The sequence below is a fragment of the Pteronotus mesoamericanus genome, unplaced genomic scaffold, assembly GCF_021234165.1.
Source record: "Pteronotus mesoamericanus isolate MK-2021 breed Mesoamerican mustached bat unplaced genomic scaffold, CSHL_Meso_final contig_220, whole genome shotgun sequence".
Lineage (NCBI taxonomy): Eukaryota > Metazoa > Chordata > Mammalia > Chiroptera > Mormoopidae > Pteronotus > Pteronotus mesoamericanus.
Window position 1 is genome coordinate 273882 of NW_026555091.1, and position 13844 is coordinate 287725.

A 13844-nucleotide genomic window follows, 5' to 3' on the forward strand; every position below is an offset into this window, starting at 1 on the left:
GGGCTTTGAGAAGCCCCTGGCACATGGGGCAGGATCTGGATGCTTCCACCCACATCTGCCTTTCTTGAGCTCCTACAAGAGCACTGAGCTGGAAGGGGGAAGACAGTCCTTAGCATGAATTAAACATGCATTGATTGAACACCGACTAAGGGCAGGGTGCAGGGAGAGAAGACACAGTGGCTGTCCCTGCATGGTAGGGGAGGCAAGGACCTGAGAGCCAGTGAGTGCGGGGCCACCAAAGCCACCTGCCGCGGGCGTTGGGGAGGGTGAGCCGAGCTTGGTTAGGTGAAGGCGCAGGTGTGGAGCCAGGGCCTCTGGGGGGTGAACGGGAACGAGACAGGCTTGGGGGCCTGCAGGGGGTTTGTCTTGGAAGCTGATCTTGGATGAGGGGAGCGGTGGGCCGAGCCCCAGCCAGGAGGCACGTGGGCTGCGTAAGGCAGCCTGGGGAGGAATAGCCGTGGGAACGACAGGTCGCTTTGGCAGTGTAGGAAGAGTGGGGTGGAGAATGTCTTGGCTGGGACTTGCCCAGAGGCAGGACACCAATCAGGAGGCTCTGCCAATAAACAATGGCGATGGCCTGAGTTCTGGTGGTCACGCTGCTCTCCGGAGAACATCAGAGCTGGAAGGGGCCTTAATAGTCACTCAATTCACAATCCCATTTCACAGGTAAGAAACCAAGGCCCTGGCAGGCCTGGTTCAAGGGCAGGAGGGCCACACCCTGGCCCTTGCCAGCCCGCTTCCTGCCTCACCCTGCCTGCCGAGTGAGAGTAGGATGAGCCAAGGACATCTGTCCCTTCCTCCTCTTCTAGACCAGGCTGTCTCTGCTGCAAGGTAACTTGTGGGGCCTCCAGATGACAGGAGCCTGATACACATGTTAACATAGTAAAAGGCAAGGGGTCTATGAGGTAGGCAGGACTTGGATTCAGCTTGGCTGGGCAAGGTCGGGCCCAGGGTCAGGGGCACCTGGGCTTCCGTCTCCACTCTGGTGTTTGTGGTCTTACTGGCAGGCTGTTGTTTGTGGAGGGGGAATTGGACTTTTGCTCAAAAGCTTTTTTGTTCCTTAGGAAAGATAGCGCTCTCCTACTGAGCACTGGAGCCATTAATTCACTGATAATAGGAGGTATTTGTGAGAAGAAATGCATCGCTTTGCACAATCTGCTAATGCTCTCTTTGGCAGGTGTATAGAATATTGACAAAGGAAATTCAAATGGACCTGGATTTATTTCCCCAGGCTGCTCAGGAAAAGGAGAAATTGGTTTTTGAATGGAGCATGAATACCATCACAGGCGTCCTCAAATATTGATTCTGGGCAGGGTCCTCTGTCGCAGGCACGGAGGAGGAGTGCCATCGAAATTGACCAAAGGTGGTCTGCCTGGTTAGCGTTGCGTCTGCTGCAGTCGAGCGGCGTGACCCTGGGTGAGAGACTTCAGCTCTCTGGCTCACAACTCGCTTTGGAGAGTGGAGCTCAGAATAGCACCTGTTACGGTCCCTCCCTCTTTGGGTTGTTCTGGGAATGACATGGCTCGGTCCAGGTGGAGGGGCCTGGCCCATCATATACTCTGAAACACTCCGGCTGCTGGGACAGGCTTCACATGAGAATGTGAGCAAAAAATGTGGCCGGGATGGAGGAGATCAACCTGGGCACCCTGTTCCTGGTGGCCCGGACAGGAAGTAATATTGATCTTTTACAGATGTTTGCATCGTGAGGAAAGTCTGGCAGGAATTGGCAAGTTAGTACATGAAATAGAGAGTCTTGCAGATGACCTTAGAGAACATCTAGTTTAATGGCCCTTTTTGCAGATGTGGAAACTGAGGCCTAAAGAGGAGAATGGTTTGCTCAGGCCCCCACAAGTGAGGCCCGTCCGAGTCTGGAGGCTGCATTGCTTCTCCAGATTCGTTTTTCTCTCCAGGACTGTGACCTGGCTATAGACTTTGGCATCAAAGAACCAACAGATCGCCTTTGGCAAGAGGCAAACACCACTAAAGACAGCAAGTCTGGCACTGAGGGGGTGCCAGAATTCACCTGGGCAGGGACAGCAGCCATCCGTTTCATAATCAGGCCTCTTCACTAGCTAGCCTGGGAATTATCTCAGGGAGCGTCTCACCACGACTTCAGTCCTGTTCATGGACGGCCGAGGTTATGGGCAATATGCGTGTTCCAGCTCCCTGACCCACAGGGATGACACTGCCCGGGTCAGAGGAAAGGACGGGAAATGACACCCAGGGAAACGTTATTTGCCTCTGAGCTAGCTGGTGATAGACTTACAACCAGAGTCCTGAGTTGCTGGCTTCCTGTATGGAACCGAACTGCAAGGAAGCAGAACACTGAAAGCCTCCTCTCAGTGATTGTCCCAGGAGCAGTAAAAAATGTTTCAGAAACTCCCCCAACTCTAGCCCTTATAAAGGTGGACCCTGTGGACGTGGGAAAGAGAGTCTGATGCCCATCCAGATTCAAGGGCTGTAGGTCCCAGAGGAGGAGAGAGAGCAGGGAGCAGACTTAGGTTGATGGTCATCTTTGCCTGGCTGTGACTGACTGAGAGTTAGTTACAGGGCCTGGCTTAGGACTCCTCCAAGTGGGCATCTGTGGATGCTCTCAGTATGTAAACTTTTGGCTTCTGGTCTCTGATAAACACAGAAATGGAGAGTAAGCCTATGGAAAAAAGTATAGCATTTGAGTTTTTAAAAAGATTTTATGTATTTTGAGAGAGAGGGGAAGGAAGGGAGAGAGGGATAGAAACATCCGATGTGGGAGAGAATATTTTTAATAATAAAAATGTAAACAGATTTTGTGTTTTTATTATTTTTTCTAGCAATCGATTTTCATTGTATTTCTCGAAAGTATTGGTCTACCATTGAATGGCAGTCATAAGGAAACACTACTGGTCCTTCACCTTAGAGGAGGAGCTCTGCTCTCTGGGCCTCTTCTCCCGAGAGGCTGATGCAATTGGCCGCGGAAGCAGCCTGGGCCCTGCGAGGTGCCCGGGCTTCCCTGTGATTCTAATCCACAGCCGGGTTTGAGAACTGGCTGGCCCAGGCCGGCAGCATCAACAACACCTGAGGACTTGTTAGAGCCGTAGTACTCTCCTTCCCACCCCCTTGACCTACTAAATGAGAAAGCCTGGGGGTTGGGCATAGCAATCTGTGTTGTTAAAAGGTTATTCTGAAGTTGGGGAACTATTGCCTTCAACTAAGTTCCTCAAGGTCAGGGTCTGTTCACCTTCCAGCATTGCTCAGGGCTTGGCTGATGGGCCCAGATGTGTACACACTAAGCTGGGAACTGCTGACCTGCAGCCCTGCTCACTAAGGCACACTGCCCGAGCCTCAGGCCGACGAGGAGGGCAGAAACCTCTTAATCTCTTCTTCACGCTTGCAGAGAAGGTGGCCTCTCTTTTGTTTTTCTCTGATGAGAAATTCAACATCGCCTGTTTTTAAAATTTTATTTATTTTTAGAGAGAGGGGAAGAGAGGGAGAAAGAGAGAGAGAGAAACATGAATGTGCGAGAGAAATATCAATTGGTTCCCTCTCTAGGAACCTCTGGGGGCAAGTCCCTCATGCCCCCAACTGGGGACTTGGCCCGCAACCCAGGCATGTGTCCAGACTGGGAATTGAACTGGCAACCTTTTGGTTGGCTGGCCAGCACTCAATCCACTGAGCCACATCAGCCAGGGAGGATTTTTTTTTTTTTTTTACTATCGTCACTTATTTATTAATTTATTCCATCGTCTGTTGAACCAACACATTTGAGCGCTCTCTGGGTGCAGATGCAGTGTGAGTGCTGGGGTACAGGGTTGAAGGAAAGGGGCAGATGGACAGGAGACTGGGGGTGGGTGAGTGGGATACTGCACCTTCCTCATCCTGGCGCTGGCCCTGCCTCTCTGTGCGACTCTGGGCAGGTTACACTCCTGCTCTTATCTGTAAAATGGGTGAAGACTAGATGAACTCTGAGGGCTCTTTCAGTTCTAGTGACTTTAGCTTCTGAAGGAGAGCAGGTGACTGAGGCAGAGTGCGGGAGCCACAGGCACACAGCGAGTTAGTGAGCTCTTACTCATTGTTAGATGAACGCGGAATGGATGGATGGTCTGATAAAGAATATGCAAATGAACAGATGAACCAACTAAGGGACCTGAGGATGAATGGGAAGCCATCCTGGGGGGCAGGAGAGGTGTGTGTGTGTGTGTGTGTGTGTGTGTGTGTGTGTATTCCTGAGGCTTTAGTAGTGTGGACATACCCAGTCCTGCATCTCTGCTATCCTATGCCCTGGTCCCCTAACCTCAATCATAGAGCAACCAGGGCTTCTTAGCCGCCCAAGAAATCAGAGCCCAGGAGAGCTCCAGGCAGAAACAGCTCTGAGTCACTCAACCCTACTTCCTGTCTGGGCCGGAAATGCCCTCTGCAGCTCCCCACCAGCTGAGCACCCAGCTTCTGCTTGTACAGTTCCTCTTCTTCTCACTGGCCTTGGGACTTCAGGCTGCCTGCTTTGACCACGCCACACCCCGCTGATCTTCCCGCTCCTGTGTTCCCAGAGCCCCCCGAGGCTGAGCCTCCTACTCCACCCCTCCTCTCTTCCCAGCCTGGCCTCTTCTCGGCTTCCCCCCACAACTCAGAAGCACCGTGGGCATTTACAAATACTTTTAAAATTTATTTTCAGTGACAAGAAATACACAAATACATCCTCATTACTAACAAATAAAAACAAGAGAGACATCCATCCTTCTCGGTCCTCCCAACGCCATCAGCCTCCCCCGAGAACACTTTTTAAGTTTCCCGACTTTCTTCTCCTACTGTAAATTTTGCGTTTTCATCAAATTTTGCTATTTGTTTTTTTTTTTTGTGAGGTTGTTTACACAAATATCATACAGATGCCCTTTCGCTTAACCACGTGTCTCAGAGGCCCTTCAGTGTCAGCGTTTGTGCTCTGGGTGGCATTTATGTATGTCACCTATGGGTGTCGTCTGTGCTGTGGCATAAATGTGGCATAAAATACCATGCATGGTGACAGCCGCCTTGCGTACGGAGCAGGGCCCCCCGCTCGGGGTAGTGGAGATGCGGTGCAATCCCAGAGTTCACGGTCACTGACAGTGCCGCTCTGCGCAACAAGTGCAAGGATTTCCCTGGGTACACACTCAGAAGTGGGATCGCTGACGTGGAGGAAACAGACATTTTGTATTTTAATAGCTGCTGCTCCACAGCCCTCCAGGTTCTAACTACCTGGCACCTGAGACTCCTAGTGAGACTTTCCTCTGTCTGCCGCAGTTATGATCAACCTTCACGTTGCCGGTCTGAAGGCGGATCCCACCGCCTTTCCTTTGCATTTCCCTGATGACTCACAGGGCCGAGCCTATTTCCATATGGCGATTGGCCATTGGCAGAGGAAAAGCTCATGGAATGAATGAGTGCTTAGCGAAGATGCTGCTGTAGAAGAAGAGACAAGCGGCGCAGGGAAGGTTGTTCCTGGGCTGGTCCAGGCAGATGCTCGCAGGACTGGTGCCTGGCTGGGGCGCAGGATGAGGAAGGCGTCTGACACTGAGAACGATCGAGCCACACGGCCAACCAGAGACAAGGCCGGGACCTGGACCCAAGGCCTCTTCAGCTCATGGCGTCTCACCCTAACTGGGTGCCCCTTGCTATCGGAATGGTCACTATCTGAATTTAGGAGCTTGAGTTTTAGTTATCTATTGTTGTATGGCAAACTATCCCAAGTGTGATGGTTAAGACAACAGTAATCGTTTATTTGCTCGTTCCTGTGATTTGGGGCGTCTCGATGACCAAATCCATGAGTTGTCCGCTGGGGCTGGAACACTCAGGAAGGCTCCTTCTTTCACATGCCTGCAGCCTGGGCTGGGATGGCTGAACCGGCTGGGCCCTGGGTGGGGGGCCATCTCTCTGGGGCCCCTCCAGGTGGCTTAGCTCAGGCTTCCAACCAGCATGGCAGGTTCAGGAAAATGACACTTTTTTTTAAAACGTGGCAGCTGGTTGTCCCCAGAATGCAACAGTGGGAGCTGCCAGGTCTTCTTAATGTCTGTACTCGGAAGCCTCAGAATGTCACTGATGCCGCATTCCATGGGCCACACCAGTCACAGGGCCAGGGGAGGTGAATTGGACCTTACGTCTTGGTACAGGGGTGGCGAGGGCCATCGCAAGAGAGCATGTGGGGTGGGAGACACAACCTACCGCACAGTTGAAATCCTCCCAAAACAGATTAAGAAAAAAGAGGAGAATTTATTTCAAGGACAGGGAGTGTCTCAGAGAAGTCAGGCCAGGAAAGGCAGTGCGGGGAAGGGGAACTGGAAAACTCGTCAGTGACTGAGGCTGCTTCTCCCTGGCCTTGCTGGGTACCGAGGCCTCTCCTGCACCCAGCGGTCTCTGCCTATCCCTGCTCATGGACTCTATGCGCTGCCCACCCCTCTACCCCGCCCAGGAGAGCACCCTCAGCCCCCCAAAGCCCTCAACTTCCCCGAGTTTTTGTGAACCCCGATTCCAAACCCCCAAGAGTCCGACTGGCCCAGGCTGCCGCAGGTTTTCTCCCGAGTGCGGGAAATGAGGCTCAGAGACGTAGAAGGTGTTGCCCAGTGCTGGTAAGTGGCAGGGCCAGGCTTCCAGCCCCGGAACCTCCCTGGCTCCAAGCCAGGACTCACTCCAGGCTTCCCCTGCATGTCCCTGCCCAGCCCCTCTCAAGGTCAGAGTGGGGCTGGACCTCACAGCCAGGGGCCCCCTCAGTCAGCAGCTGGATGTGGGGGGCACTTTAGTAGTATAATTCATCTAGAGGGCAGGGCTTCAGCGGCCCCAGCAGCCTTTCTAGCCCCTTTCCAGCTCCAGAACCCCTGAGCCTCCCCAGAGACGTATCTCGTTATGACTCTTGGGGGTCTGGCTGCCCGGCTGGGATGGGGCACCCCATCTGACCTCCCCCGGGGCTGCCTCGGACCTCCCACCTGCCCCTATTCTCTATGCAAAACCTGGTTTTGGGCCCCACAGTCGCCTGCAGCAGTCTGCTGGCCCTGCCCAGGGCTGGCCTGCTTCAGGGAGCCTCCGTGCTTCAGGTCCCTGGCACCTGACTCTTCTCTGCAGGACCTGGGCTGACCTCGACCTCAGCCCACAGTCAGCGGTGGAGGCCTGAGCCCCACGGCCGCTCACAGGCCCTCCTGGAGTCGGGACTCCCGTTAGTCCTTGCCAGGGTGGCCCCTTCTCCTGGAGTGACGTGGCGGCCAGGGGGCCATGAACTTGGGACTTCAGGCGGCGTCTCAGCGCTGCAGAAGCAGGGCTCATGCTGGTGTCTGTTGGTATTTTTCGGTTGCGTAATGTAGTTCCACCATGAGTTTGCATAGCTTTTATTGTTTTCTATTTGAAGTCCTGTCCCATCCACCCATTTCTTACCAGCGCTCCTTCCCTCCTCAGTGTGGAGCAGCCAAAGCCTTCTCCTCGTTCCCCAAATGTAATCGGGGCTTCCCCAGGCCACTCCAAGACCCACCAGTGAACAGTCCACAGAGACAGCCCCCTCCCCAACAGAAATGTGACTCTGAGGTGAATGGGGACCTCCTACCCCGCACAGTCCCCTGAATCTCCTGGGCTGTGTAACTCGAGAGAGGAGGCACCCCTGCAGGGATGTGCTGGAGGGCGGCTTATGAGCATAACCACTGGGGTCCGTGGGCACCTCGAGGGGACCGGCAGCTTGTACCAGCCTTGCTGGAGTCATGTCAATTGCTGGGTTTGGTTTTAATTTATTTGCAGATGAATATCCGTCCCCAGAGGCAGAAGGAGGGGGAATGTACAATCTGTTTAATTATTTGGGGCATGACTTACAGAGCTCTGTGAGCGGTGCCCAGGCCTGAGGGGGGTTCTGCTCTCCAGGGAGTCCCTGTTCCTTCTCTACTGCCCCTCCACAGGCACACACACAAGGGCTCCAGAGCTGAGCCTACCTGCCTCCCACCCGCTCTGCTGCGCACCTCTCCCCTTGGTTTTGCATCCCTCTGCCTTTGTGAACGGAGCTTTGCTGAGCCTAGCCCTAGGCACGGGTGGGGGTGGCAGCCACATGCCCCTGCCGAGGTGAGTTCCCCCAGGAGCGGCTTCCACATTCAGCTCCGTAGCTGGGCTTCAAAGATAAGTCTGATGGTGTCGCTCCCTCTCTCTGGGGGCTCCAGCGACTCCCACCTCACTCTGAGGAGGAGCCCAGGCCCCACAGCAGTCCATGAGGTCCACACAAACAACACACATGCCACTCACACACTCGCCTGCAGGCACACATGTGCCCCGTGCACACATGTACGGACCCTCACACGAACACACACCTGCAGAGGTGTGCATACATGCACACACAGGCGCTCGCGTGAACAGCTCTCACACACACACGGAGTCCCTGGAACTTGCTGGGCGCTCTTTCCTCTTCATTCGGGCTGTCCCCTTGGCCCAGACCCCTGCTTGGCTCGCTCTCTTAACTCTTGCCTCAAATATCGCCTCCTAGAGGCCTTCCATGGCCACACGGCAGTGGGCTCTGGTGTGCCCCTACCAGCACCCAGCTGCTCCCTCCTGCCGACTTGTCTTTGCCGAAGGAGAGCTGCCTGGCTTGGAAGATTCCCCTGCCTCCCCATTTGCACTGCTGAGTACCCCGAAGCCACTGACTGACAGGCGGGCTCCGGGGAGGGGGCAATGGTGTCCAGGGGGCCGGCAATGTGCCACGCACACCCCAGATCTCCCTGGGATGGGCCTGAAGCCAGGGTCCCACTGACATGACATCCATTCTGCCCGTGCTGCCTGCCTTCCTTCAACTCAGCACGCGCATGAATCCTCCCCCGGCCACGCTCCTGGCCTGGGTGGCAGCTCACACTCTTTAGACATGTGAACCCCGTTGCTTACCTACGTCCCCTCCACTGCCCATGGACTCCTTGCTCTGTTGTTGCTAACTTACCATCTTCTAATATAGAGTTTTACTTATTTTTTTTTTTTGTTTTCTGTTTTTTCCCCCCTCCAACCTTAGAAGGCAAAGTCCTACATAGAAGGCAGAGTTTTATCTGTTTTGTTCGGTCTACTGCCTGCATAGAGTAGGTGCTCAATAAACAGCAATCTTATGATCACCCATATTTTATAGACCAGAATCTAAAAGCTCAGTCATTATGCTTGCATGGCAGAGTGAGGATTCAAACGCAGGTTGTCTGCCTGCCTGCCTGTCTGTCCATGGAGGTATGCAGGTTCCATAAGCCACCTTTCTGCCCCCTCCCCCAGTGCATGGGGCATCAGCTGGGAACCAGCACGCGAGTCATCTGCACTCAGCGCCACTCCGCTCGCTTTGTAGGTGGGATGGCAAAGCTAGGCTGGAAGCCCGGACGGTTGTTTACTTACTGTGTGGCCATATGCAGGTTCCTCAACCTCTCTGAGCCTCAGCTCCCACGTCTGTACAATGGGGATACTTTGGCTCACTCAGCAAAACGATTTATTGTGCCACTAGAACGCACCCGGCACTGTGCTGGGGAGGGACACAGTCTTGTGTGCGCAGAAGGGTGTATGACACTTGGCTGTCTGAAAGCCTGATGCTTGGCTCTCTTAACGGGTTTATGGAAGCTTCCTGCCCCTGCTGCCGCTGTGGGAAAGACTTAGCTCCTCTGTGGTACTGAAGGACAAGCCAGCAGTTATGCCTCTCAAGGTCTAAAAGGAGCACTATAATGACTCCAGGGAAGCGGCGGAGCGGGTGTTTTGCTGCCCAATGGAATTGATAGCCAACACTTTTCTCAGATCCAGAATTCTCAAGACAAAGGAAAAGGCTTTGCTTTCTTTTGAGCATATCGGGTAGTCTAGTAACAGCGGGGAGCGGACTTCTCACGGGATTACAGAGGCGCCCGCTCTGTCTGCAGCCACAGGGCTGGGCACGGCAGGTCTCAGCTGGGCGGGCTTCTCCCGGTAGCCCAAGCAGCATAAGGATTCCAGGCTGTGTTCCAAACGTGCCCTGCACAGAGAACCAGCTCAGCCTCCTTTGCTCCCGGTTCTCTGCTTCCCAAAGGAGAGGCATCAGGGCCTAGCATGTGACACCTTGTTTATGGGGACTCATCCTGCTTCCCCAGCCTCCTCTCCGTTGAGCCTGCACCCACCAGCTGCCCAGCCTTCCCTATCTGGGCACATCCCTCCTTCCCCGGCAGGACTGACAGCCCCGTCCCCATTGCCCTGCCCCCAGCCCGCGACCCCTTTTTGGGCCCCTCTGCCCATGGAAACCCCTCTGAGCCCACGCCCGCCTCTGCGGGAATCCTTGCTGACTCTCTCGAGCTTGCTCATGTCCCCTCCTCCCTGTGCTTGTCCTGGCTGTGCTGCCTCTGAGACGTGACCAGCCACATACCCACGTCACAGCCTCACCCTCTGCCCGAGTGTCCTTGCCTTCAGGACTAAAGAGAAGCCCAGAAGTTACCTCCTCTGGATGTCACTGGCCTCCTAGGGGCCCCCCAGCCCCTCACCGACCTCCTCCTGCAGTGCCCCAGCTCTGAGACCTGGAGCCCACCCCCCAGGCACTCCTGACTGAGCCGCAGTGTGGACGCCAGCAGGGTCGGCTTCTCCTCTGCTCACTGGGCATGCGCTGAATGGAAGTGCAGTCCTGACAATGACCGACGCTTCCAGCACTTACCTTGGGCCAGGCGCTGGGCTGAGAACTGAACATACACGAACTCATTTAGCCTCCGCTCTCTCCCTCATTTTGCATGCGACGAAACAGGCAGACAGAATGGGCTTAAGTCAGTGGTCAGGTGTGCACCCCTGAGTGGCAGGGGCAGGATCGAAATCCAGGCGACAACGCCTTTGACCTCTACTTTCTCCAGCCCCCTATGCTGGAGCAATGGGAAAGACTCCTGAGGGCTGAGGTCTCCAGGGACACGTCCTGGAGCAGGGGGCCTGTGACCAGTGACAATTTGCTGATTGGACAACAGCTAATTGAGAGAAGTGCTCGCTTGTGCAGATTCTTGTTGACACGGTCATGTTCTAGCTCTGCCTGTATGGAAGTAATCAAGACCTGTCCCCAGCCTGTGGCGCTCACAGGCTCGTGGAAACAAGATGACGTGTCAACAGAACCTTGCAAAACCACATGGTATCATGGGTGGTAAAGGGGGAAGGAAAGATGGCTCTCAGTGGAGTTATGAACTACTTCAGTTTGGAGGGAAGAGGAGGTTCTACAAAGCATGGCCACAGCCAAGGCCAAGGGCATGCACAGCAGAGCGAACAGCACAGGCAAAGACCCCAAGGCAGGGAGGGCTGAGTAAGGCCAGTGTGGCTGGAGTACTAGGGTATGCACATGGGGGGACTCCTGAAAAAGTTGGAGGAATCCTTGTTATGGGCCTGTCTGGAGTGCGGGGGGACAGGGATGGAGGTCCCTTTTCTTCCTGAATTCAGGTTTCCTCAGCTGAAACGCATTTTCCTGTCTTCAATTTCTAGATTTTCTGCTATTTTAAGTTCTGGGCTCCAACAGGACAGAACCTAGTCCTCGTGGCTATCAGGGCCAAGGAGAGGGCAGCCACGTGCAGAGGAGGGCTCGAGGACCCTCCAGATGGGTGGGCTCGCAGCCCATTGGAGATGCGGAAGCTTGGGGCCCAGGATGTAGGTCATGTTTCCAGAGTCAGCAGCGTCAGTGACAGAGCAGCAGGCAGGCCATTGAGCTTGGGTCTGGACAAGGTGTATGTGGGTCCCTAAAGTTCCAGATCCAGCTCAGGGCAGGATCAGTCCCAAGAATGGAGAGGACAGGGGTGGGGAGCAGAGGCTGAGGCCCAAGGAAGTGAGTCACTGGGGGGCCAGGTGGTGAGAGAGAGTGAGACAGAGCAAGCTACAGAGATGAAGAGCCAGAACAAGACGCGGAGGAAAGAAGAGAGCTATTTAGGAAGTACCATCAAAAGGCCTGGCTGCCCCGGTGCAGAGGAGAGTGTGAGAGCAGAAGGAGGCAGGGACAGAGGCGGGACCTCTCTGAGTGGCCATGTGGGGGGAGGAGCAGGTCTGGGGATGGGGAGCTTGCCTTTGCACCTGCTCAGTTAGAGAGGCCGTAGGCCAAGCAATGGAGGCGGCTGGACGCTGGTCAGGAGGGCAGGAGAGCAGGGAGGGCCGAGACACAGGCAGTGGCTCTCTGGGTGGACTTCTAGAAGGAGTGGTGATCCTTGGATGCTGCTAATGACACATCAGCAGGGGAAGGACAGCCTGCCATGTCCGGGGGTAAGATGAGGGGAGTGGGGCACATTTTCTTGGCAGAGTGCTGGAGCCTCCTTCCTCTCTCCCCTGGAGGTAGGAGCTGGAGGAGTTAGGTGCACCAACTGCAAGGTGTTCCCCAGAATCACAGGGTTCTGAGGCCAGAATCCAAGAGGCACTCCCTACTGCCTTGCTCCTCAAAGTGTGGGCCTCGGACCAGCGGCAGCAGCGACACCACTTGGACGGTTATTAGAAATGCAGACTCTCAGACTCTACTGGTTCACAATCCATAGTTTAACCAGCTCCCAGGTGATTCGCATGCACACTGGTTTGGAAATACCTAGCCTCTGGGTCCCAAGCTGAAATCGAGTGCCCAGGGCCCACGGTGACAGGAGGGTTCTGGTGTCATAGTGGCCCTGACTGTCCAAGAATTTCCAGATTCCTCTGGGTATGCCAGCACACAGCTGCTCTGCTGGGTGAGGCCTGGCAGAACTTCAATGGGCCAAAGGGTGGCTGAGCATGGATGTTCCTTTTCTAAGGAGGCCTCAGATACAGGCCCTTCTCCGCGCCTCTGCCCAAAGCTTTCTGCCCTGCCCTGCCCTCTAGTGGCCACCAGGAAACATTGCCATCTCACATGGCCCCATCTCTGCAGCCAGGACCAAGAGACCCAGCCCACGGTGGTAGGAGGAGGACTTGCCTGTTGCTGACTTTTGATATAAGATGCAGAGATCAGCAAGGGCATAATGGAAACAGCTTGAAAACAGCACTAGTGGGACAATAGCCAACGGAGGCGGCCCTTTTTGCTGGGTGAGAGGTCCTGACTCAAACCTCCCTGTCGCTGCCCTTTCCTGCACAGCTTGTTGGAAGCTGTGCAGAGCAGGAACACGGGCCGGGGGAGAGGCAGAGTCCCGCGTGTAGCAAGGACTGTAGGCAGGAGGTCTCTGGACTGGCTCAGGGAGCCTGGCGTGGTGGCTGCAGGACAGGGGGCAGCATCCGGGCTGTGGAGGGCCGGGGCTGTACCAGGGACGAGGCGTGACTGCATGCGCTTTAGGACGCTGCTCGGTGGAGGATGGACTGGGCTGGACAGCGGGAGCTGAGAGCCCATCGGGGGGCCCATGCTGCCGTTCAGAGGGCACGAGGGGCTTCACGTGGGCCAGGCGTGGTGGAGAAAGGGCGACGCCCTCCCACATCGCAGAGAGGACGTGTCCACCCAGTGTCAGGAGCCGACTGGAACGGGAGCTGGCTGGCTGTGTGGCCAAGGAGGTCTTGAGACGTAGAATCTCATCAAGGTTGGAGGAACATGGCCCTAGGCCTTCCCAAAGGTCTGAGGGCCTGTGTCCTTGGCCACATGGATGGAGCAGCCTGACTGCCTGTCCTGCCGGCCAGGTTTAGCTGACCCCTCCCTGAGGCGCCATGGTCAGCCAGGTCCATAGTAACCTGGTCTCACAGCTGCTCGGGGGGAGCTGCCTCAGAGCCTCTTCAGGTCCTTTCCACCCAAGACAGATGGTAGAGCCTCCCCACCTCCCTCCTTTCTTTGTTCCTGCCTATCTGCCCGCCTGCCAGTCACCTCTCCCCACCCATCATCTTTCCTTCTTCCCTCTGTTGTCTATACTTGTGACTATATTATGTATCCATTATGTATCCATCCATCCATCCATCATCCCCCATCATCCATCTTTTCCTCTTCCCTCTATTGTCTATATCTGTTG